The sequence below is a fragment of the Ischnura elegans genome, chromosome 6, assembly GCF_921293095.1.
Source record: "Ischnura elegans chromosome 6, ioIscEleg1.1, whole genome shotgun sequence".
In the NCBI taxonomy this organism is placed as follows: domain Eukaryota; kingdom Metazoa; phylum Arthropoda; class Insecta; order Odonata; family Coenagrionidae; genus Ischnura; species Ischnura elegans.
In genome coordinates, this window is record NC_060251.1 from 101,407,465 (window position 1) to 101,435,087 (window position 27,623).

A 27,623-nucleotide genomic window follows, 5' to 3' on the forward strand; every position below is an offset into this window, starting at 1 on the left:
AATATTTCCCATACCTGTCTCTTCGTCAAGTGCGTTACATAAGATATGCGCTCTTAATAGCTCAAGAAATCTAAGCATAGCACGTGGCTGCCGTGTCCTCAGTGGCTCCCAACCTGATTCGTTCCAAACCCTCAATTGGTCGCACCCCAAAACTTACGTAACTGGTCGTACGTCGGGTAATTGTGACCCGAGTAGACTTTATTGCGATTTACAAAAGTTTTTATCAATATATTGGTGACATTTCACTGCTACTCACTATGTAAGTTGTTCGAATAAGGTCCATATTATAATAATAAATGATGACGACAGTTCAATAATAATAAAAATAAATAAATAAAATAAAAATAATAATAAATAAATATGCAAAATAAAAATTATAAATAAATAAACAAAATAAAAATAATAATAAAAAATAAATAATTAAACAATAAAAATTATAATAATAAAATAATAAAAATATATAAATAAAAAAAATAAAAATAATAATAAGTAATAAAATAATAACAACAATAAAGGTTCAAATAAGGTACATATTTTTTGTTAAATTTGCAGTTAGATACACAATAAGCTACATACTCTATGGGCGATGAATAGAAAACGATATCAATAGTATGCAGAGAACATATCGATGGCTAAGTTCTAACAACACGTATCTCAAAAACTTTTCAGAAGAGCAAAAAAAACGATTAATTTTTTTAAATTGTACGATGAAATTAAAACCCAAAAGTTCATAAAACTGAAAAAGAAGCATTCATTTGCAAACAAAGAGTTGTTTTTGCTTGCATTTAATTTTTTTAATGTTATTGCACTTTGTTTAAAGCACCTGTCTCAAACCGGCCGAACTTGAGATACGTGTTATCAGAACTTAGCCATCGATATACAGAATCATGAATTTTATTAAAAGAGGGAAATGTATTGAGCTTTACAACATTTGAAGAAATCAGCCTGCTACATAAAACAGACTAATATAATATTAAATCAGAATAAAAATTCTGGTCAAAGGTGGAAAAAATCTGATACGCTCACGGTCGCATCGAGTCAAAACATCGGTTGCAGCGAAACAAAGCAATTATTTGAAAATCCAACTTTAATCAGCGGTAGAATAACAATTACCAACTAAGGGTTAAAAATATATAAGTAAGATGTTTAAAGATTTTTGGAGTAAAATTTCAACCAGAAAGACAAATTCAATTAACTGCACAAATTCAATTAACTCAAAGAAGATATTGGAATTTAAATTTCTTCCACTCTGACATTAACTCAAGAAAGTAGTTTTCCGACGTGGAAATGACTCATTGAAGACGAAATGAAGTGAAAGATATAAAGAAGTTTTAAGGAGATCTATGGTCTGCTCATAAATTAACGAGTCGTGTGCTTAAGATTTAAGCAAGCCCGAAGCCAAAACGAGCTTACAAGCTTATACCGCTGCTGCGGTAAGCAGACAGCCACAAAGATAATTCGTATGAGTGTGGGCTGCAACACTTGGAAAAACCCCAAAAAACTAGCACTTCTACTCCTCTGAGCGAAATCCTTGATTCATCAACAAGAATAAATAGGAGGAATAAAAAGGACAAATTACTACTTTTAAATATAAAGGGCACTGACAATGAGGCAAAATTTAAAATAAATTAAAAACGACAGAAAAAATGTGATATTAAATATAATTCCCTCGTTTTCCTTCACATTACTGCTCATGGTGATGAATAATTAATTGTTTGCGTTAATTTAACTCCAACGATGTTATGGATTATCATGTAACTCCAATTAGAGATTTATATAAAATTGAAAAATGAACACAATCCTCGTTTTGGCAGTTACTTAGCAGATTAGATAATAGGTCTCGAACAATGCCATTCATAATTCCAATATCAAAGATCACTCAGATATTTCAGCATAAAAGTCTTCTATCTACCAAGCTGGACGTACAATCTCCCATTTAATACCAACACTGATTTTCAAAATATTTTTATTCAAGACAAGAAAACAATTTTACGGCTACTGTCTTCATCATTGAAATTCCTTTGATGCTCATGATATCAACTTATTATTTTCGGATTAAGTATATAATACATATCTATATGAAAGTTCTCTTGTAAATAAATTTTGAAAATTTACCACGTTGTTAAATATTTATACGTAAGATACTGACAAATACTGATTCTGTAAAATGCTGACATTCTACGAGAATAAACTTAAAGATATGGTCTCCTCAGTCCTTGCGTTGCAGCATGAAGCGCTAGGCGCAATCCACCAGCACCGCCGTGTTCCTTGTTTCCTCCACTACCACACTAGATCGCCGCGAAGAAGCTATCAACCGCTCATTGTTGGCACAGCAGCCGTTCCCATGGAGCTTCTCCTCACGTCTCCGTTCAGTGTGAAATTCGGTCTGTCATAAGATCTTTGACCGGAAAAAAGATGACACCGATCGACATAAATCCTCCATTGGTTGAAGTTAACGGTGAAAAATCTATGGATGTTAAAACCGTCCTTAAATGGTGCCACAAGCTCCTTTCCGGTCGCGCTAATGTCCTCTGCCAGGTGGTTGCCCAAAAAGCTCACTGAAGACCGCCAGAGGCAGCGTTTGGAATGTGCGGAAGAAGTTTTGCGCCATTTTGAAAAGGAAGGAGATGATTTTTAGGATCTGTCACCCAGTGGTCATCCTCTTGTGGATGCGTTAGACGAGCGGTGCGAGGAGTATGGGATTAGGATTAATCACAAGAAGACTTAGGTAATGCGGTTTTGTAAAACATCGCGAGCGAGGAATGTGAGACTCAAGATAAAAGTAGGTTGGGAAAAAATTGAGCAGGTAGAGCAATTCAACTATTTGGGCAGCACATTACAGGAAAACGGACACAGTAGCAAGGATATCAGGAAGCGAATTGAACTAGCAAAGGAGGTGTTCATGAACAGGAAGGAGCTTCTGAGAGGATCGTTATGTAAGAGTTTAAAGAAAAGGTTAGTGAAGAGTTTGATCTGGAGTGTAGCTCTCTACGGTGCGGAAACGTGGACACTGAGGAAAGACAGCGAGAGAAAATTGGAGGCATTCGAGATGTGGGTATGGAGAAGAATGGAGAGGGTGAAATGGACGGAGAGGAAAAGGAACGACGAAGTGCTGGATATGGTTGGCGAGGAGAGGCAGCTCTTAGATGAGATACGGAGGAGACAGAAGGTATGGATGGAGTTAGTGCTTAGTGGTGAGGGGATGTTGAAAATGGTGCTAGAGGCTAGAATGTTAGGGAAACGAGGGAGGGGAAGGAGAAGAATAGGATTTTTAGATAGATTGAAAGAGAGTAGGTGCTTCTGAGAGGATCGTTGTGTTAGAGTTTAAAGAAAAAGATAGTGAAGAGTTTGATCTGGAGTATAGCCCTCTACGGTACGGAAACGTGGACAGAGGACACTGAGGAAAGAATGCGAGAGAAGATTGGAGGCATTCGAGATGTGGGCATGGAGAAGATTGGAGAAGGTGAAATGGACGGAGAGGAAAAGGAACGATGAAGTGCTGGACATCGTGGGTGAGGAGAGGCATCTTTTAGATGAGATACAGAGGAGACAGACGGTATGGATGGAGCGAATACTTAGCGGGGAGGGAATGTTGAAAATGGTGTTAGAGGGTAGAATGTTAGGGAAACGAGGGAGGGGAAGGAAAAGAATAGGATTTTTAAATAGATTGGAATGGAATAGGTCTCACAGTGAATTGACGAAGGCAGTGGTGGAAGGAAGGGGAGGCTACCAGGTCACTTCTTTAGTACTCCATGGAAATCTACCTTAATCGGTAGAATACCATGATAAAATCACCCAGTGATTTCCGCATGCTACTCACCCTAATGGAACACCTTGGAGGGATGAAGCTCGCGAAGGAAGACGAGATGCAAGAGGAGGTCAACGGCTACCTTAGCAACGCGGAAGGAAGGTGGTATGAGGACCGGATCCAAAAGTTTATCGTGTGGATGAGGAAAGTATTCGAGTGCCAGGGTGGCTTCATCGAAAAAATGCTGAAACCAAGACCTTTCCAACAATATATATAGCAATGTAAATAAATTTCACATTCAATGACAAAAAAATAGGAGGCCTTACGTTAAAGTTTACCCTCAAACATGGTCTGAACAATACGAAATGATAACACAAGGTTCATAGGAGTAATACATCGAGAAAAATGGCAAAGGATACCAATGGACGAAAGCTAGTAATTCGTCTTCTTTAGCTCTCTTTCCTCTAATTTAACTTTCCACATAAAAGTTGTGCCAAAATGGCTTAAATATTTCAGATAATAACGGTCTCCGGATTGATGACTTCCCCAGTTGCGTGCGAGACAGACCGTAAAAGAGTAAAATTTGCATCGCAGCGGGGGAAAAAATATGGGACACTTTCCACAAGCGTGGTGAAGTTCTTTAAACTTTAGAGCTTCTCTCACCACCGTGGATTTGCGCGGATATTGGAAAGATGGGAATCTTAGGTGACGCAATTCGCTCCAGAAGAAACTAGCGTGAAATAGGAATTAAGATAAATTGCCTCCAAACCGCGACGCAGAGAGAGAGGGAGAGAGAGGAATGTTGGTTAATGTTCAAAGTTTGGAACAAGCGGGGGAGAGGGGGGAGCGCGGAGCCATCGCAGAAGGTGCCGGGAGTTGGAGGAAGTTACAACACGGGAAATGCGGTAATGCGCTTTGCGATGAGCTAATGCTGAAAGCTTCACGCGCGAGCCGACGAGATAAATCCATAAAATCCAGCGGGTTCCTCTTTTAACTGCCTCGTGAGCGGCGCCGAGTTCTGCGAACTGCTTAGCAAGTCTGACTCCATCTCCAAGCGCCTCCAACACCGCAGCGCCTACCGCCGCTTAGTCTCTCACATTGCGGCACCTAGAAGATAAGGTCAACGCCTCGTGGTAAAAACAGAATATACTGTCTCCGTTTAATCTCCATAACTATTCTGAATGTGCGCATTTTTGTCACGATGTATCCATGGTCGCTGAAATAAACAATTGAGGCCGGCTCACATTTAGAGCAGAAAAATAAATAACGGGGGCTGAACCACTAAGTTGATGCATAAAGGCAATAGAGAAAAACTTCACTTCGAGTTCTCATAACACAATTTATTGATATGTGGGTTAGTTTGCTTGAATACTGAGTCCATGTTAGGGTTGGATAGCGACCCCAAGAGTAAGAAAGCGAACATTTCACATAATGAAAATGGAATTGCAAAAATATGAAAAAAAAATACCAAAAAAGATTATGCAAATTAAATTAAAATTTTCAATTTTAACGAAAAGACGGAAAAGTAGAACATGATGATTTTGGTGAAAATTTATTACACGAAGTATTCTTGAGGGTACTTGAAGGTGTAAAAAAATAAATCCCCTGGTGTAGACAACAAACCATCGGGAATACTGAATAAAAATCAGGCGGCAATATGAAAAAGGTTTTAAACAGCCTAGCATGCAAAATGTGTGCTACCTGGGTCCAACAGAAGAATTTTCGAAATCTATAATAGGGTTATTATCAAAGAAAACAAATACCCATTCATATGGAGATTTAAGAAAATAAAGTTTGGTAAGTCATGAAGCAATGAATAAAAGCGCCCAAAATAATCTTAGGAATTGTCCTAAAAAGAAAGCACAGCAAACAGAAGAAAAAAATAACTAGAGACAAATTAAGATCATACAGACAAGGAGACAAATTAAGATCATACATAACTAGAGACAAGTTTGGTTTAAAGAGAGTCAATACTAATGCAAAGACAAATTATAAACAACTAAGGAAGAATTGGTCAGCATTTACCATGAAAAGAGAACCTGCAAGAATAATTGCTGGAAGACAAATTAAGAGGCTTAATTGCCGAGGGAGACCACCAATGGGCCTCGTAAAATACGGTACGACATGAATTGCTCCGACCATGGTTTCGCTTAGAGTGATATTTTCAAGGTAAAGAGCACAGTAAAATTGAGCAATAAATATAAATTGAGCATAAGTCAAATAAGACGGCCTGAAAGAATAAATAAAGAAGAAATAAGAGTAAAACATTTATCTTAATTGGGAATCAAAGCACATAACTCAAGAGTTGACCAGGTGTTTCACTGCGAAGAGAGATAGACATTTATCATTCGGATTTAATGTCGCTCATTGCCTATGAATGCCTGGCGCAATGGCTGTTTCCACATATTGTTTTATTCTTTCTGACCAACGTTTTGTTGCAGAGTAAAATTTTCAGGGTAAAGGGAACAGAAAAATTGCGTTGTATATATAATGAATTAAAGTGCAGGGAGAGGGAAAGGAAGCAGAAAACTTTTAATTCCATCAACTCCTACGATAGAAGATTTTCACCATGTTACGCCCGTAAACAAGTAAATATAATAGCGATATGCTAAATAAGTCAAGGGAATTCGAAATAATTGCCATGGGAAAACATTTCGCTTAACTGGGTTCGAATCAAGCCACAAAGCTCAAGGAGTTGAATACTGAATGGATGCTACATGGATGAAAAACTGTATGTTATATGGTGATGAGCAGAGGCGCAGCGATGGCGGGAGGGGGGGGGGGTTTGGGGGATAAACCCCCCAGATCTAAAAGAAATTTTTAAATTTAATGCATTTTACTTAATTGGATTGATATTACTAATAGAATAGTGTAAGGATTAATAAAATATCCCTCAGAAAGCCGTCAAACTCACCATTTTCAACCATTTATCTTAAAATTCCGCAATTTATTAATCTCGCACCTACCACTTATCCTGGTGGGTACTCCATACCTCCACACACCCCGGTATTAGTTGCACCTAAACTCCCCCCAGCCTTAATTCCTAGCTACGCTCCTGGTGATGAGAAGCACATGACATACATAATTCGAAAATAATGTCGCTCATGGTCGATGCCTGGAGCGACCGAGACAAACCTAACTTCTTGTGAATTCTGACCACTTGTGTTCCTAGTAGTCGAGAAAGTATTAATGCATTCATATTTTGTATCGATTTATTTTCAATTTTGTAAGAAGCACTCATCTGAAGTTCCTGGAATTTAGAGAGTTTGCTAGGTAAGTGGTAAAATTAATTTAAAAATCATTTCAGCGGCTCTTCTTATCTGACAAAATAGGTTTACTGATATACACAATTATACTTGCTTCATTCTCATTGATGTGTTAACAATTGAAATTAATATTCATCAAATTCTTTTTTATCGTGACATGGGGAGGAAATCGCGCTTCGCTTTTGAGTAATCTGTTCTAACCTAACATGTCTCCGTAGCATCGCCTTTTGTGGTTTATTCTCCTCCGCTTTGAAGAAGATTGCCTAATACCTTATGTACACCAAGGATAAATTTGGATATGATAAAATCATTTGGCCTTCCTTGGATACGAATCCGGATCTCCCGATAGCCGGTCAAGATTACTATCAATCACCTCACAGAGGCATCTACTCTTAAGGCAAATCCTAGACTAGGTTTCGTTTAGTTTGAATAGTAAATTTTCAAGGTAAAGATCACATGAAAATTGAGCAATATTGGGTAAAAGTGGTGCAACAAACCTAACTTCTCTTCTCGTGAATTCGTACCACATATGTATTCCTGAGAGAGTCAATGCCAGGGTGGGAGATATAGGTGTGTCCTAAGGATGCGGGAACAGATCGAAGGCGCGAATTCAATTTCCTTAGGCCGCCGCTTCGTCATCAACGACCCGGAAATTTTCCCCCGGGCGGCGGAATACGCTCCTCCTCACGGCCCTCTCCCTCTCCTTGCAACGCTGTAGGCCTCATTGGTAGTCAAATTCCAGACATTACACGGTGATATACGTTGTGGCAGGCAAAAGTTTCTGTGACGCCCGTGAAGCATGAAATTAAACGGAGCAAGGAATCACATTCGGGATCAACAGTTGGAGACAACATGCCACAGAAGATGCTCGTAACAAATTATTCGTTGAAAAATCAAATTATTACTTCTAATTTAATGTGTTAATGCGGTGCAAATGAGAGTATAAGACATTCGACCTCTAGTTTTCATGCGTTTTTCGCATTAAAATCCATCATGGTTCATTGAAAATTACAACGCAGAAAAATTTTGATGCAAATTTTCCCGATCAATCCATATGACACGGTAGAATCAGGTTTCTTTTAGATCTGATAAAATCTGCAACGAAAAAATATATCACAAAAAAGATTCAGAAAAATAACTTAAGCAAACTACACGATATCAGTATGGGTGCGATGCAAATTAGAGGATAAAAATGTTAACTATAGTTTTCATTCATGCCTCACATCACAATCCTTTATTGTTCACTGAAAATTGCTACCCAGAGAATTTTTCATGCGAATTTTCGTGTTTGATCAATGTCGCTTAGTGTTAAGCACGATAAAATCAGGTCCCTATTTTGAGCTGATAAAATCTGCAAAGCACATATCCGCTGCCAACACGTGGTGGCCAAAAAGACAACACAGCCTTTGAGAAGATGGGAAGCACCTTTGAAAAAATAAAATAGAAAAGAAATCGAGCAGAATAACCAAAGTATTCTTAACGACGCAAGTATCGTTGCGATGAAAATGAGTGGATGAATTTTTTTAACCCATTACAACCCAATGTTGCTTATTAATAACATCAAAACTGTATACATTCACAGCTCTATTCAGGATTCATATTTAAACTGCGTATTCTTTTGCACTGTAAAGTTTAATGGCGAAATGTGCAGCTGCCATAATAATTACGATTGAGAAGAAACTTTCACATTTTTAAAATGAGTCTTGAAATTTTATTTCTCCCAGAAGCAGATCTGGGTTATAAAGTGTTAACTCCAGTTTTAATTCGTTTTTTTATTTTAAAATCCATCATGGTTCACTGGAAATTACGGCGCAGAAATATAATCACGCGAATCGATCGATATCGCTGAGTGAATAGCACGGTAAAATCAGGTCCCTATTTTCAGATGATAAAATCTGCAACGCACCGATCCAACACGTGAAGGTCAAAAGACAACACAGCCCAAAGAGAGAGAGGGAGAGAAACATCCATCAATCTTTCCCGAAAACCTCGCCGCGTTTCATTACTTTATTTATGAGTCATCATTTCCGGCTGCAAAACTTCCGCATCTTAGTGTGCGAGGGAAGCGCGCCTCCGAAATAATTGAAGTCGCTGGCTCTCGGGCGTAATGGACACATAATGGAAAGCTCGTTAATATCATCATACGAGCGCACTTCCGTGACGGGGGGACAGCTCGCCTTTTCTCTCTCTCTCTCTATCTCCCTCTACACCTCCTCTCTGTCTCTAGGTCTCTTTGGGGAAATCTCATTAGAGCCGCTCACGTCAAGATGCAATGTGACGGACTTTTCTAGCTATGATTAGGAAGCGAGGACAAGAGCAGAGATAAAGATAATGGAGCAGAGAGTAAAGAAAAAAGAGACTATTCATCGAAGAAAAAAAATACCTTCAATTGCGGAACCTTCTCGAAGTATGAGATTGTCTGATCATCTTTGACTTTATGATTTTTTTATTTTACCCAAGTTTACGTGGTAAGAATGGAGAAAAACGGTCATGGAGAATATCCGTTGAAGAATACAATGGTAAATTGCTGAAATAAGAGTGAAACTTATTTACGATACTGCGGTTATACGAGCAAATTCGTAAATACAAAAAGCAAATTTTATCTGTGCACGGTAAAATATACCATATTAACACCTATTTTCTGGTTCTGATTAGGAAAAGAAGGAAAAAGAGTAGATGCTGATAATGGAGCATAGGGAGGATAAAAAAGAGAGTACAAGCTGAAAAAATATCTTTACCCGAGGAGAACCTTCTCCAACAATACTACTTTCTGATGATTATCTTTCAATTATTTTTTTAATTTCATCTAAAATCACGTGGCAAGAATGTAGAAAATAGTTATGGAGTTTAACAGTCTTCCAGAATCACAATAAATGCTCTATAATAGGAACGAAGGCCTAGTGAAATTTAGATGCTATTGATTTGAAGATAAAAATAAGATTTTTAAAGATATTAGTAGAATAAATATTTTTAGCTTTCATATTTCTCCTCCAGCTAAAATCAGGAAGCGAAAACCAGAGCAGAGATGACGATCGTGGAGTAAAGAGGAAACAAAAAAGAGACTATTCATTGAAGAAAAAAATACCTTCATTGAGGAGAACCTCCTCGAACAATATGCACTGAAGTATTTTATGTATATTTCTCCTTTAGTTATGATTGGGAGGCAAAGACGACCACGCAGATGACAACTATGAAGCAAAGAGACAATATAACAGAAAAGTTAACTCCATTCGAGGGACACATTCGGGAACAACATGATTGCCTTCATATCTTCTTTATATAAAATTATTATTCTAATTTATCCACGAAACTGATGACAGAATGTGAAAAAGTCAGGAAAATCATTATGAACCGAAGCTTAATGGATGAAATTAAGGTAACCCTGGAAAAATGGTGTTTTGGTTTCGAAGAAAAAATAAAAAATATAACTGGTATAATTACAATGAATCATTTTTACGAATTAAAATAAATAATCAATTTTAAAAATTACAATTGAGAAACGAATATGGCAGCGTAAATGACCATAATGTAACAAAGAGAGTAAAAGCAAAAATGATTTCATTTGAGTGCCAATTTGACAAATACGCGGACATATTATATTTGATTTCGAAATTTTATTTTTAATTTAATTCACGTTTATGTCAACAAAATAAAGTCAAGCAGTCAGGGAGTACCTCTTAAAAAAATTATGGCGTATCGTTAACATGGAAGGAGAATCAGTATTCAGATATTACGGTTCTGAAGATAAAGAAGAAACGGATTTTCTTTAGATATCATTTAAACCGATCGTTTAAAAGAACATACGTAGCAATACTAGTGCCAGTGGTTCTTTAACTTGAACTGTTAATTTTTTTTAATACTACGGGAAAACGTAGGAAAAAAATAAATTGGTAACATGCTTATTAGGGCATGATACCTTATCTTTGAAACTAAGGACATGTTTCAGTGAAGCATCTTTTGAAAAGTTAAAAGGTGATAAAGTTGTAAATGTGAAGCAGAAAAGATGGTAACAAATTTGATGGTTATGGATGAAAGGAGTGACAAAAAGAGTTTCAGCGACGAACTAGTTGCTTTCTCGATTAATACCAAGGGCTCCTTATCCTAAAAGATAAATATTCTCATAATTAAGCCCAATATGATTGTGAAAGAAAGAAAACAGTAAAACAATGAACATATCCGAGGGATAGTAATGGAACTGTGCAATAAAGTGAGACCAAGAACACATTTTCTATAGGTGTTCCGGTTCTAAAAGTAAAATAATATTTTTGGAGTGGTAATTAGAATGTTTTCCTAGATTAAAGGATCTAAACAAGAAATACGACTGCCAGCAGATCGCTAACATGGATTTTTTCAGTTAAAATTTCATATTATGATGAGATGAATTAGAAAGACGGCAATGGGAGGGAATTTTTACAGGGATATCTTGCTATTTCGTAGAAATCATAATTAGTCAAGGCAAAATGAATGTTATGAGTGACATAAGGTTATTAAAAATCCAAGGCCATATTTAATTAAAGTGTTTCGAATCTTATGATACAACATAATTAACGCCATAATAAAAATAAAAATATCAACAAAAGACCTCGCAAACCAGCATCATCTTCAGCTCAGAAATGTTCGATTTTAATTGTATCCAATATCATGACAATAAACGTAGGAAATTGGTAGCTGAAGGAAGTACTTGTTTACGGTTATGATATTATGCCTTAGAACCCAAAGTAAAATATATAAAGGTACAGTTCTTTGAAGGATTAATATGCATGTAGAGATAGTATGAAATAGTATATAATACGATAATTCTGTCCTGAGAAATGCAAATGGCAGCTCGTTAATAGTTTTGAAATATGGTTGGCATTGCTCCACGATCAGGCGATGAGAATATAAATAAAATAGCAGGAAGTTAAAATTTTGACTGGAGAATGACCTCCTGTACCATGATCATTGCATATTACTGGGGAACCTATCTATATTAAAGCTCTTAGCATATTTACGCTTTGCACTGCTTTCCGAAATATTGAAATTTACAAAACAATGGAGTAAGTGTCAATTGATAAATTGATAATTAATAGAATATGAAAATTAGCATATACACACATTGATATTTTGAGTTAGAGAATTTCAATGAATTCAAGATAACGGCAAAAAAAAGTAACGAAGAAATAATTCCCTTCGATAGGGAGCCAAATACAAGATTCATCATTTTATGTAATTTTGGTGTAAACGTTTTGAATATATTCGTCACATTACATGCATGAAATAACATTAGTCGGCCAAAATACGCAATGGGTAGTCCAGTCTGACATTAGGGCCTAAGGTTTTTGAGATTTAAGCTGATGTTTAATTTTAATCTTAAAGAAAGGTACATGCATTTACGATGAGTGGTCAGAGTTTAAATGGTTTCCCACTTACCAACGCCAAAATAATTCTGGCATGCTCATAACGAAAAGCAACAGCAACAGCATACATACCTGGAAAAATAAAATGAATATATGTGAGTGAAATAAATGTTATCGTGCTATTTAGATACAAATAATATTTGAAAAACTCAAAGTGAACACAATTTTTAATTCAAACCCAACGTACCACTTATTTGTCTTAAGTATTTCTATTAAATAGGTGTAACTATATTTTTTAATTCTAGCGTTAAGATGGATTTTGCGCATTTATCTCATCTGTATCATTAATATATTAGCCTAATTTGAGAAGGCTTTACCTGGTAAACCTACTAAAAAGGAAATACGCCCAAGTTTACTTCCTATATAAGATTTAGTTCCTCTTAAAGCCCCAGTTTAATCGTCAATACCAGGCAGGTCAACAGGTGCTGTTCATCACAAATGCGTCAGTACATTTATTTTTCATTTTAAAAATTACGAGAGGAACCATCACTAGGATATTTACTTCCTTGTGTTTCAGTGCTCACGTCGAAATTTTATTTTTGCTCCCTAAATTGAAGCATGTACTCCGAATTTTCGAAACAGGAGATGCAAGAGAAATTCATTCAAATAACATGTTTACACACTGTGCGATATCAGTTAAAAATGACCGCTTACAGAAAAAATATTACATCTACCCGAAAGGGTTTTCAAAATGCCTTTCTTGATTTCTTTTTGAGCCGACACCTAAGTTATGTGATTAATTATGGCGGGAATAATTCAAGAGATGACTTCTTTCATTCGACCCGTAAAATAATTATTAACAAAAGCAGAAAAAGAAAACAAATTAAAAGGCGGCAACCAGGCAACACGCGTATCCAAGAGTTGAACATACAAGGGAAAACAGCCAGCGGCCTTTCATTCATAGATACGTAACTACATTCATCGTTTTTTCCATAGGTACGTCAGCACATTGACTTCTCCTTTAAAAAATTACCAGAGGGACCATCACAAGAATATTTGTAATGATACTTCCTTGTGCCGCAATTCTCACGCCATTATTTTAGTTCCCATAACAAAATTGAAGCATGTAATTCTAAATTTAATATACTTGTACTACGTAAATGTACTGCTAAATTCCAAAAAAGGTTATATGAAAGAGATTCACACAAAGAACATGCTTACACACTGTTTGATATCAGTTAAAGGTGACCGCAAACAGAAAAAATATAACTATAAAAATATATCTACCCGAAAAGGGTTCCAAAATTTTTCCTCAATTTCTTTTTGAGCCGACACCTAAATTAGGTGATTAATTCATTTACAACTACCAGTGCTTTCCAATAAAATACCAACAGAGGTTATGGGCAGTTGCCCCGGAATCCACAAACCAATCATTTTTATTGCTTTGAGCACAACCACCAACACCTAAATCCGAGAATAAAGTGTATTGTTTCTTGTGTAGCTGCTTGTGGGTTGAACTCGATGTCTGTGCCGTTTTCTTGGTCTTGTTTGGACAGTCTGGTTTTTTATGGCCGGGTTGGTTGCATCCATAGCAGACGATACCATCTTGAGAGTTGTCGCGTTTCGGGAACTTCTTTTTCTTCGGAATAGTTCGAGACGCATTGGATGCAAATGCAGTCTCAGTTGCACCATCATTTTTGGACATTTCATTTAAGAGTTTAGTTTTCACCATGTTCACCGTTACTTCAACTCCTGAATTCTCGAGTGCCATTACTAGGGGGTCGTAATGTGAAGGAAGACCTCCAAGCAAAATAGCAACTAAATCCTCATCAGGAATCTCCTTCCCAATATCAGCAAGCTTCTGAGCGGTATCCATTACGGCAGTTAGGTACTCTTCAATGGACGTATAATCTCCGAGGGATAACCGGTACAAAGTCTTTTGAATGTTAAGTCTCCGGGCAAAACCCTTATCTTCATATGCATCGGCAAGATGATTGGAAAGCACTGGTAGTTGTAAATGAATTAAATGCAATAACTCTTCATATTTTAAAAGTTTTAGTAGTACCGTATTTTAACTTCACACACATAAGGATTGTTAACAAATACAGATCAATAAACAATCTTGGTAACCAACCAACAGAGACAAAACACAACTGAAAATTACAAATGTCAACACCCCCCCGTAATTGAAGATGTGCTGAAACAGCTCTTTAGCATTTCCATCAAATGAATTACAAATTTTTTTTAAAATTATTTTTAAACCATGCCTAAACCTCTCATACATTTTTCATGTTTTATACGATTTAAGCCCTTGGTAAGTATGTCAGCTGTCATTTCCTCAGTGGAGAGAAAATCTACGTTTATATTACCGTTTTCTACTTGTTCTCTAACAAAATGGTATTTCACATCTACATGCTTCATTCTATCATGGAAAACAGGTTTTTCTGCTAACTTGAGAGCGCTCTGATTGTCCTCAAAAATAGTAATAATTTCTTGTTCCTGAAATAATTCGGAAATAAGATGTTTTAGATGAATAGCCTCTCTAGTAGCCTCGGAAAGAGCAATATATTCTGCCTCACAAGACGATTGGGCAACACATTTTTGTTTTCTACTACTCCAGGAGACTGGTCCACCTGCACAAGTGAAAACATATCCAGAGTATGAATGCCTATCATTTAGATCATTTGCAAAATCTGCATCAGAAAAACCAAAAATAGGCTTCCCAGTGCATTTGTATGTGAGTCCCATTTCCATAGTACCTTTTAGATAACGAAGTACCCGCTTGGCCATCTTCCAGTGTATATCTGTATGCTTCTTATTAAACTGGGAGAGATAGCTAGTAATGAAGGAAATATCTGGCCGCGTGTTGACGGAGAGATACATGAGAGTTCCAATTAATGACTGGTACGGGACATCTATGATATCCTTACCCTTCTCTTTCATTTGACTAACGTCAACTGGGGTCGAAACAATCTTACAATCTTCCATGCCAAAACTCTTTAAAGCATCTTTAATGTATTGTTTCTGGTCTATCTTGAATACTCCCCTCTTCTCATCTCTTGTAAAATTCATTCCCAGGGCATGTTTGATCTTGCCAAGATCCTTAATGACAAATCTCTTCTTCAATTCTTCCTTCAATTTCTTCTTTTCTTTCTCATCATTGGAGAATATAAAGAAATCATCAACATATAATGTAATAATAACTATTTTAGTTCCAATATGTTTAAAGTAGACACAGGGTTCATGTTTTGATTTAATATACCCTATCTCATACAATAACTTGTGAACTGTTTTGTTCCAAGCACGACTAGCCTGCTTGAGTCCATAAATAGACTTCTGTAATAGACAAACCTTCTTCTCTTCACCTACAGCTATGAAACCTTCTGGTTGTGTCATATAGATGGTTTCATCTAAAGTGGCATTTAAAAAAGCAGTTTCGACATCCAGATGTTCAACATCAAGATTCAGTTCTGCTGCCATAGCCAACAGCAAACGGATAGTTGAACCTCTGACTACCGGAGAAAAAGTTTCTTCAAAGTCTATACCATGAGTTTGAGCAAAACCTTTAGCAACTAAACGAGCTTTGTACTTGATGATCTTACCACCATTGTCTCTTTTCAATTTGTAAACCCATTTACATGGTATTACACTTTTATTTGCAACTCGCACTAGCTTCCAAGTTTCATTTTTTCTAAGACACTCTAATTCCTCCATCATTGCTTTCATCCAATGCTCTTTGTCTTCACTTTGCATAGCCTCTTCAAATGTGGTAGGTTCTTTGTCAAAGAAATTTTTTGCTTGTAAAACAACATGATCAGGAAATTGTTTCTTGTTACGTACCCTTTGAGGATATCTAGGACTCTTAGCAGTTTCTTGAACATTAGTCCCAGCTTTATCTTCTGTTGAGTCTGCATTTTCACAAGGAGAATCCAAAAGAATTTTAACAGCAGCCGCAGCTTCATCTTTTGTTGAATCTGCATTTTCATTGTAAGAATCCAAAGGAATTTGAGCATCAGTACTGCTCTCACCGGAAAAATTATTTTCTAAAAACACAACATCTCTAGCATGGACTACCTTCATATAATTAGAAAGATCCCTAAATTTGTAAGCTTTCTTATTCTCACTATATCCTACAAATATATGTTCCTTGCTTTTGCTATCCCACTTCTTGCGTTCCTCCTTTGGAATATGTACAAAAGCTCGGCAGCCAAATACTCTTAAGTGTGTCAAGTTGGGACGCTCACCTGTCCATTTTTCTTCTGGAGTCATTCCTGTAACGGATCTATGAGGTGATTTATTCTTGAGATACGTAGCAGTTCTCACAGCTTCTTCCCAAAATGACTTAGGTAGTCTGGCACTATGCAACATGGAACGAGCCTTCTCCACAATGCTTCTGTTTCCCCTTTCAGCAACACCATTTTGCTGAGGAGTACGGGGTATGGAAGTCTGGTGAATAATTCCTTCTGACTTAAGATAATCTGAGAATTCCCTATTAACATACTCAGAACCATTATCTGATCGTAAAATTTTAATTTTCTGGCCAGTTTGCTTTTCCATGAGGTTTTTAAACTCTTGAAACTTTACTCTAACTTGATCTTTTGTTTTAATGAAATAGGTAAATATCATTCTAGAGTAATCGTCTATAAATACAAGTAAATACTTATTTCCTTCTAATGATTTTACACTGAATGGTCCACAGAGGTCAGAATGAATTAACTCTAGGCATTTAGTCGCCCTTTTACTTTTGATTTTAAGAAAAGGTTCTCGACTCTGTTTCCCTTCTAGACATGCAGTACATACAGTTCTATTTTCCTCAGGGGCGTAATCAACTCCATCAGCTAATCCATTTCTCAGTAGATTCATACCATAGCGGCAGAGATGTCCCAACCTCCAATGCCAAAGAGTTTGCTGAGAAGGGTTAGTTGTAGCAGCCAGGGACTTTTCTGATACCTGTGACTCTATCTTATATAACCCGTTACTGGGAAGAGCAGTCATTAAAACATTCCCTGAAATACTACAATCATTATCATGAAAAAATTTAGCACCTTCTTTCGTAAATACTACAACAAAACCTTTTGAAACACATTTTGACACAGATATAAGATTTGTAGCAAGATTAGGCACATGAACAACTTCAGAAATACTACTAATACTGTTGTTGTTATTACTTTTGTGAATCATGACATCACCTATACTGTCACTCTGCAACTTACGTTTATCAGCACACACAATCTCCAAACCAGAGTTACTTTTAACATTGAACAGAATATCTTTATGAGGAGTCATATGGGCAGTTGCCCCGGAATCCACAAACCAATCATTTTTATTGCTTTGAGCACAACCACCAACACCTAAATCCGAGAATAAAGTGTATTGTTTCTTGTGTAGCTGCTTGTGGGTTGAACTCGATGTCTGTGCCGTTTTCTTGGTCTTGTTTGGACAGTCTGGTTTTTTATGGCCGGGTTGGTTGCATCCATAGCAGACGATACCATCTTGAGAGTTGTCGCGTTTCGGGAACTTCTTTTTCTTCGGAATAGTTCGAGACGCATTGGATGCAAATGCAGTCTCAGTTGCACCATCATTTTTGGACATTTCATTTAAGAGTTTAGTTTTCACCATGTTCACCGTTACTTCAACTCCTGAATTCTCGAGTGCCATTACTAGGGGGTCGTAATGTGAAGGAAGACCTCCAAGCAAAATAGCAACTAAATCCTCATCAGGAATCTCCTTCCCAATATCAGCAAGCTTCTGAGCGGTATCCATTACGGCAGTTAGGTACTCTTCAATGGACGTATAATCTCCGAGGGATAACCGGTACAAAGTCTTTTGAAGGTTAAGTCTCCGGGCAAAACCCTTATCTTCATATGCATCGGCAAGAACTTTCCATGCTTCAGCAGCTGTTTTGCATCTTCTTACATGTATGATAGCGGAATCGTCCACGCACAAACAAATCTTAGCTAGGGCACGCTCATCCTTCCTGGACTTTGAAGCAGCATCAGTATGATCATCATTTGGGTATCCATCAACAGCATGCCACAAGTTTTGATCTATTAAATACGCCTTCAGCTTAAATTTCCAAGTTGGATATCCTTCACGCCCACACAACGGCTTAATGTGAGACGATATACCGGATGCGTCAGACGACATTATGAAGACTTCACTTACTTCTTATAATTTACCAGTGCTGGGCCCATAACCTCTGTTGGTATTTTATTGGAAAGCACTGGTAGTTGTAAATGAATTAAATGCAATAACTCTTCATATTTTAAAAGTTTTAGTAGTACCGTATTTTAACTTCACACACATAAGGATTGTTAACAAATACAGATCAATAAACAATCTTGGTAACCAACCAACAGAGACAAAACACAACTGAAAATTACAAATGTCAACAAATTTTTCCTCAATTTCTTTTTGAGCCGACACCTAAATTAGGTGATTAATTTAGACGGGAGTAACTCATGAGATGACTTCATTCATTTGACCCGTTAAATAATTATTAAAACAAGCAGAAAAACAAAACAAATTAAAAGGATGCAACCAGGCAACACGTATCCAAGAGATGAACATAAAAGGTAGAAAAAAACAGCAAGCGGCCTTCGAAATTTTCGGCGAGAGAAGTATGAGTCGTTAGCTGTTCCAACAATGGCAGGCCGTCATGAATGAGTGATGCCAACGCTCACGGACTCTATTTAATACCATGGAAACGCCGCTTTGTGTGTTGCGACGTGTTCCCGTGGCAAACAAAAATAGGGGAAAATTTTTTTCAGAAAACTTTTAGCAGGAATTCAGGGAGAGAGAGAGAGAATGTGTGCGTGTGAGGTGTGAGTGAGTTTTGAAGGGGAAAGACAGAGAAAGGTGAGCTGCTGCGAGAGAGGTTGGAAATATGAGACAGCGACGCCTGCAGAGTTAGTTTATGCGTGTGGAGAAACCAGGTGCTGTGAAACCACTCATTATACACTAAAATATTGGCTTTAAAAAAGTGTACATTTCGGGGGAGAAAAGCCCCTTGCGGCTGGCGACATGAAACCAAACTACTGGCGACAAATGACTAAGGGAGGATTCATCAATCCTAGGATTGGTTTGACGCAGCTCTCCACTCAGTTCTCCTATCAGCTAATCTTTTCACCCCTACGTATTTCTTCTCTTTCACATCTCTCTTCACTTGTTCCATTTATTTTGTTCGAGGTCTTCCTTTTCCATTCTTACCTTCCACTTCTCCTTCGACGATTGTCTTCATCAGACCATCATGTCTCAAGATGTGGCCTAAAAGGTTGTTCCGTCTTCTTGTTAAGGTTTTCATGAGGCTTCTCTTCTATCCTGCTCTTCGTAGGACTTCCTCGTTACTTACTCGGTCGATCCATTTGATCTTCATCATTCTTCTGTTGCACCACATTTCGAAAGCCTCTATCCTTGCTCTCTTCGCTGCGGTTATTACCCATGCCTCACTTCTGTATAGGAGCATACTCCAAGTATAGGTTCTTATAAATTGTTATTTTACATATTTAAGTTTCCCGCTGTAAGAAGGTCTTTATTTTGATGGAAAGATCTCTTCGCCGGGGCTATTCTGCTAATAATGTCTTTCTTGCTTCTCCCGTCACTATATCTTGCTTACCAAATACAAATAAATCACATAATATGAGTAAAACTCGGTGACAATTTTATAAACACAGCAAATAAATAAAGGCTTCAGCAGGTGGATATTTCCTTGAATATGACAAAACACTGCGAGGATTATTCAACTAAGTACTAAGATTTAGACGCAACTTCCCGCTGTGAAATAGCCGAATATCGAAAACCGGCATATTTTCGGTGCATCATCACCAGAATCCAGGGTAAAATAAAACTTTAAATTTTTATCGTCATAGATTCAAATTGGATCGCAATTTAAGGAGACGACATTTTGATGGCCAGCACTACCATTGTCTCTAAAAGAATGTCAAAACTCAAGATCCCACGGGCATCATAAACTTAGACCTCTAAGTAGACAAGCAATTTCAATTTAGACTTTACACTGAAGTTTTGGATGGTAGACTGTAAAGTTAAAAAGCATGGAGTATTTTTGGTTAATTTTCTGAAAAATGTTTTGGATACTTTATTCACTGCGGAAATTTGCAGATTAGGTAGCGCTTAATTCTATTCAAATGTTAATACCGGCTAAGAATACAGGGTGAAACAGATAAAAGTTGCTGTAAACCAAGAATTACATAAGGGAGATTGCTGAGAAAAATAAAATATGTATATTCATGAAATAATCTTACCATGAAGAGGTGAGATGGTGAAACGAACGAAATGAAGATAGACATTTTGAACGGATTTAACTACGAGGGTTGTACCAAAAGTAAGATTCCCAATGAGCTACAATATTGAGCGAAGGTGCTAGGCTAAATCCCACAACATTGCCGTGCGCAGTGGTTCCCCTACTCTCGAGTCCGCCAGTCCGGGATTCACTTTGTCGTTCATTATTGGCTTAGCAACCGTCAACAATGAAAGTGATGATCTCCGTTACCGCCAAGTGAGAGGATCGAACAGTAATCCGATTTCTCCTTGCAAGGAAGTTACCGCCATTGGAGATTCATCAGCAACTGACTGAACTTTATGGTGAAGAGTGCATGCCCGTTCAGCACGTCCGTAAATGTTGCAGAGCTTTTGCTGAGTATGAGCTGAACAAGCCTGAGTGGATGGAAAAGTTTATGAGGATGCCCCCAGAGGACAGTTTATGCGGATCGTTAAAAGCGGAACTGCGTTACATGCGAGAACGTTATAGGCGGGTTTTACCTTATACAGCAAAGGCTCAAATCCCACCTTGGTCGGACATACCCACTGGGGATTGCATTTATATGGTTATCAGAGCATGATGTAAGTACGAAATTTCATGCGTAGTATACTTATGACCAAGGGAGGTACCTAGTAGTGGTGTCAACTGCGTTCCGGCACTGGCTTACAAAAGACATATAGTTAAATTAAAATGTTATATATTCTTTTCCTCAAAATTTCTAATTTATATATTCGTAACCAAAACAAAAAATAGCAAGAAAATGTAAATAATAACTTAAAATAAAAAAACAATAGCAATATTTCACCTCTAAAGAAAGTTAAGGATAGTGCATTCCGGCACTGCTAATTCTGTCACTAGTACCTAGTCAGATCAAGAAGGCAAGGCAAGGCCTGAGGGAGGTGAAAAAACTGGCACGGGATAAGGATAAATTAAGGGCTGCACTCTACCAACCTTAGGATTTCAAACATTCCTGAGGGATTGAAAGTTCATTTTTACATTAAGCTCTGATAATCAAAACCATACAATCCTTGGTTAGTATATCCGGCCAAAGCGGTATATGAACCTGCAACCTTCAATTAAGCATCCAAACTCACTACTATGTCACAACCGGGGCCGGTCACAGGATAGTTAAGAGGCGAGTGAGAGAAAATACAGTAAAACACGGTTATAACCAACCTCAGGGAATCATTGTCCTATTTTGTTGTAAACGGGATTTTACGGTATAAATCGCAGGATTTCCAGCTGATACACCGTAAATATTCGTTATTTAAGCAATAGATCCGTATAGAAACTAACCACCCTTTCCATCAAACGGCTATAAAGGGAAGGATTTTAAGATCAACGGTAGAAATATATGATGATGGCCACACGTGAGAACAACTGATGATAAGGTAAGGAACGGTTAAGTAGCGAAGAGTTCCTAAATTTCTTTATGAAAGAGAAAGTATTTCCCTAAGGGACCGAAAAGTAGTTCTAAATAGCAGAGATTTCGTATTATCGGAACTCGTTACATTCGCGATCACATGAGAGTCAATCTCCAAAAAGCGTACATTTTCTTCTAACAAAATTAAAACATTGTATCCGTATAGTTATCAGAGCTTATTGTAAGCATGAAACTTCATGCATAGTATACTTCGCCACTCCATTTCAAGGTTTCTTCGGCAACCAAGCACACTACTTTGTCACCACCAGGGCCGGCCATAGGGTAGTTAAGAGGCAAGTGATAGAAAATATACAAAGAGAAAGCTTGTAGGGGAGCAGCATAGTGTACTACGAGTGGGTCCCAGAGACATAGTTGACTTTTGGAGGTATAAGGTATACTCGTCCAAGGTGGGATTTCAACCTCCAACTTTGACACCTCTAGGGCCGGCCGCAGGATAGTAAAGAGGAGGGTGAAAAAATATACAGAGAGAAAGCATGAAAGGGAGTAGCAAAGTATACTACGAGTCGGTCCCGGTGGTAGGGCTGGCCTTTGGCGGTGGAGAATTGTAGAGTTGGGACACTGTGCGACCGAGTGCTCGACGTTCTCACGGAGGACACGCCTCTGCTAGCCCCGCATGTAGACAGACACACGCGCTCTCGCCAGCACGGGGCGCAGAGGGGGACTTCGCGTGGGGAAGGGAACATCGACCCCGCAGAGTGGCACACGGGGATGCATAATTCATTGGGGAGAGAGGGCAGAAGAGTGGATTCGGAGTGGACAGCGAGAGAATAGCCGCCTCTCCTGACCCAGCTGCCATTCTCCTCCTCCCCACGGCACACTGCTCAGGCAGGGAGGAAAAGGGTGGACGAGAAGAGCTCACGGAAATGAAGGTACGCCACAATGGGAACAAACCATCCTTGATACAGCAACAGGGATGGCAGAAAAAAAACAATCGAAGTATAAACATCTAGCACTAATACTAAATAAAAGCTTTTGTGTTTTGTAATATCAGTTAAATACAAACAACTATTTTCTAAACTACTTTTAAATTAAACAAATTCCTTTTTCCTACACCAAATATAGCTCAAATACGGATAAAATAGCAAGGGGAACGCATTACATTCGTTCATTCCAACCATGCCAAATGAGCCAACTCATTTTGCTTTAAGGAAGTAAGTTATTGACTCATAGGGGAGGGTGTAAGCGTGAGTCATACATAGAAGTTATGTCTGTTTCCGCCTCTACCATGAAGCGATGTGTTCAAGCAGTCGGCGACTCGAAAATGACAAGTAATTTCTACTGAGTAGCGTTCCTAACTTCCCTCACTCATTCAGTGACTCAATGAGGGGACTGATTTCGATTTGTAAGGATAGCGCTCAACCCAGCATAGCCACAGGCGCGTCAACTTCATATATTCAGCGGAAAGAGGGTTCAGTTCCTTTCCTCAGGCCAACTTGCAGGTTTATGCATTGGAAAGCTTTAAATGGGATCTGAACCAATGATTAAAAACACCATCTTTTAAGCCACTATTCTTCCAATTAACTTCCCTTACGACTTACACCAGAACAGATATTTTAGCAATATTTGTATTCCACCTCGTGATGCGTCATCAAAAGCATTAATTTGTCCTCTTGATATTTGATCTTTAATATTTGGCGATATCATTGGCCCGACGCGGGATTATCCTCACCATCCATATATACATCTGAGTGAACTACTTCCTGGAATCAAGCATTATTAATGCATGGAAGGGGAGCTGTTCCGGAGAAAGAGAAATGTCTACAGGACAGGATCGCAGAAGTGAGAGGGACGAGGGAAAGGCAGAGAGAGAACCCCTGGGAAAGTGAACACGGCTCAGGCAAAAGGAGTAAAATGCTGGAAAAGTGCTGGGACGGAATAGGAATATAGGATAAGGAGAGATTGACAGTTTTCTTTTAAAAGGACCATACATTTCCCTAGCTAATTTCTCCGTCACCCTGCTAAACATACCGCGAGGTATTTTTAATAATAATAAAAAAATATTGTCCTAGGATAACATCCTCTGGAACATATGAAGCATACATTTACATAATAGGATTCCGAAATATGACAATATGGGGTAATGTAAATAATAAAATGAAACAAATGCCTCATTGAGTATTCACGACAACTAATGAAAAGGTACGGTATGAAACCAAGGTCTTCCAAAGGAAACAACACTTGCCAATTAAGAATTATCTTAAGGATATGCAAAGTAGATTTAATAGTCTACCACACACAAAGGTAATTCTACTCCATTGAAGAGTGCACATAGCATAAATATCATTAATTGATATATCCAGGCACATGTAAAGAAATGATTCAATAAACACACCGAATAATAAGAGGCTCATAATTACTGAGAGAATATTTACAGATATGTAACATGATGAAATTTATTTACATAAACGCAATAAGGAGGTAGAGCACACAACTCAAGTTATGTTTCTCAAGTTATGTTTAGCAGTCGATTAGACAAAAATGAGGTACTGATAAAATATTATCGAGTTTAAACAGCCTTCCCCAATGCCAAAGCCGAGGCCGTAAACAGCATTTCCAGGTGCAAAACCTGAGAGGATTTAATCTATTGAGTGGGTTGGAATCCACGGGGTACAAGTGATTTTTTTCTCAACAGAGTTAGGTAAAGTTAATTGTTGAAATAAATACGCAAAAACCTGGTTGCCAAGGGACACGAGTGTCTCTGTTCTGTGCTGACATCTAGTGGAAAATCAAATGCTAAGTATCTAATTGATCTCGTTTTTTATCTATACGTAATTTCTGTACCTAACTCTGTATAGAAAAGAGATATCTCTTGTACCCCTAAGCTTCGAACCCACTCAATTGTATTGGTCCGGAAAGCCTACGATTTTTTAGGAATGAGGTAACTTGATGGTTCACTAAATGTGATATTACTTCCAAGACTTGGTCCCCTCTCATACATACGCTCTCGAAAATATCTGGTCCTATCGAAAATCTCCGTCGATTATCTCTAGCGTGCCAGTCTGTTAGTATTTTGCGCAGTCACACGTTAGGGTCTATCACAGTCATACTACCAAGTACTACAGAGGGTAGTAGTAGTGGTAGAATTGGGTGTTCGGGTGCGTCGACGGCTAGGTCATTCTACACCACTGCTCAGTCATTTGACTCAAATGGTCGTTAATTAGTTTATTAACATAAAAATAAGTAGGAACTATTATATTTCGCTAAACAGACCGATTTCCTTGAGAAATAACAAAAACAGAAATCCGACTTCAATGAAATGGAATTAAATCTCCTCTATGGAGTCTCCTCGACTCAAACATTGATTCTACGGAAAGACGCTCAGCCAAGTTCAACAGTTTTTTAACGTCACAGGGGGCATGATCTTTGAGGAAATACAACGTAAAAATCCATTACTTATTTCCACAATCCACGGAAGAGCAGAGTGGCGCAGTGGAAGCGTGCTGGGCCCATAACCCAGAGGTCCGTGGATCGAAACCACGCTCTGCTATACTTCATTTTGGAAAAATTTGGTCCTTTTATGAGCCGCTGAAAGGCATTCTAATAATAAATAAAATGCAATTATTTAAGCGTGATGGAGTGGAATTTTTCCAAATTGAAATAAATACTTGCAATTTTCTAATATTAAAAAAGTTATTACGACATAGATTTCAATGTTACTAGATGGTGCAGTAATATTGAAACTTAGGTGAAAATAAATTTTATGATCGTGGGTAATTGAAAGTATTTATTTCAACATTCCAAATGTGATCCTTTATTTTCGTGGATCTTTTTCCAGTAACCGAAATGAAATTATGCGCAATAATTGCATAATACGCATCATAATACAGCATGAAATCATAAATAATTGCAATCATCGTAAAATATTAGAGCAAACTCCATTTCTAATTTTTATGGAAAATGCGTTACCATGTTAGCAGAATTTTTCACATCTACTGAGGCAGGTAATTTAAGGTATAGCCAATCGCGAACTTTTTCTGTTCAAGAACAAGAGCAGAGTGGCGCAGTGGAAGCGTGCTGGGCCCATAACCCAGAGGTCCGTGGATCGAAACCACGCTCTGCTACATTTTTTTACGAAGATTTGGCCCTGAGATTACTGTGATGCAAAAGCAGTTGCTCTCAAGCATTCTAGCAATGATGCAATATCTCCAGAGACGATTCAACGTTTATTTCCCAAAAACAAGAAATGAATAAATACACACGCGAAACGAAACCACGGTCTGATATCCACCTCTTGGGAGGATTTACTCTTGTGATTACATGGGCGCATGAAATCAATAGCTTATATACATTACTATTTCTCAACTAAGATAATTGTTTTCACAGTTGCGTAGCTTTTTTCTGGACTATAACAGATGTGAATTAAGTCGCGATAATTCTATAAGATTCTCTTCCCTAGCATAGCAATCGTAACATAAATAGATAGCAGCATTCCTACAAACAATAACCATGAATAATTTTACCACAGCTTCATAATAATATTATTTTACAATTATTGGGGCTAAATATTAATTTTAAAAGTAACTGGTAGCATATTACGTTATGAAAGGTTGACTAAGCGCAAAAATTACAAATAAATATTGTTTTTTTATCGCAGCACGCAAAATTTCTAGATATTGCTGCCTGTAACACAAGCCCGTACCAGCGATGGTTCTAGACATTTTTCTAGTTTAAGCGAACTAACTTCTATCACGCTTCTCAATAAAAGCCTGAGAGGTAGCAGGGGTTCTCTCCAGAAATGCTTTTTCAAATTATTACAAACACCCTCGGAATAAGCGTTGAGACTTAAACACCAGCGGAAATATAAATAACGTGCTTGGTCTACCATATTGAACGTGATATTTTTAGAGCTTAAAAACCAATCATATACAAAGCTTCACATGAAGAAAATGTAAATAAATCGATAAACACAACACAAGTCATCATTCAAGCTCACTCATACATTACTGAACATTGGACTGAGCGCCTTACGCGGCCACGACTATGCTCACCGCTTAAACTGGCCGTGCTTCTTACATCCTATTAACGATGGAAAATGGAAATAGTTAAAGTGAATGATATATAGAACCAGCTATAAACACTGAGAAATTCTAAAAAAGGAGTCGGAGTGCTTGTGATTCAACGAGACTTTGTTTGAGAAATAAATATATTCTCCAACGTATAAAACTCAAACCTACGTCTTCATTATAGTCTTACCCTAGTAGTACGTTTAAATTTTTGGGATGACGTTTGACATAGAGGTCCGTGGATTGAACCGGCACTCTCTTTAAATATATTTGCCGCGTGATCAGAGCGCTTGACATTACATTTAATTGAGGCGAGGGAATTTTATGCAGCATAAGAAGAGTTGCTTATTCTCCATACCAAAGTGGTCACCTATTGTAGCAAGTTTTATCGTACCTTTAATTATAATCATACTCAAGTTATTAATATGAAAACAATTATACTGCACATTTTTGAGATACCTTTTGTTATTCATTCTTAGCCCAGAAAATTAAAAGAATTCTACCACACTCTAAATGTGAGAAACTATTGTATGTTGGGGAAAAATGCT

At 37.7% G+C, this 27,623-nt stretch overlaps 1 protein-coding gene and 2 non-coding genes across 3 annotated transcripts in view; 2 read left to right on the forward strand and 1 right to left on the reverse strand.

Annotated features, from left to right (window-relative positions):
* LOC124161272 (protein qui-1) overlaps window positions 1–27,623 on the reverse strand; it is a 736,232-nt gene that overhangs the window by 87,123 nt on the left and 621,486 nt on the right. The window lies entirely within an intron of this gene.
* Trnam-cau lies at window positions 25,488–25,559 on the forward strand. Its single transcript has one exon. It is a non-coding gene; the product is annotated as a tRNA-Met (tRNA).
* Window positions 26,062–26,133, forward strand: Trnam-cau. The gene has a single exon. It is a non-coding gene; the product is annotated as a tRNA-Met (tRNA).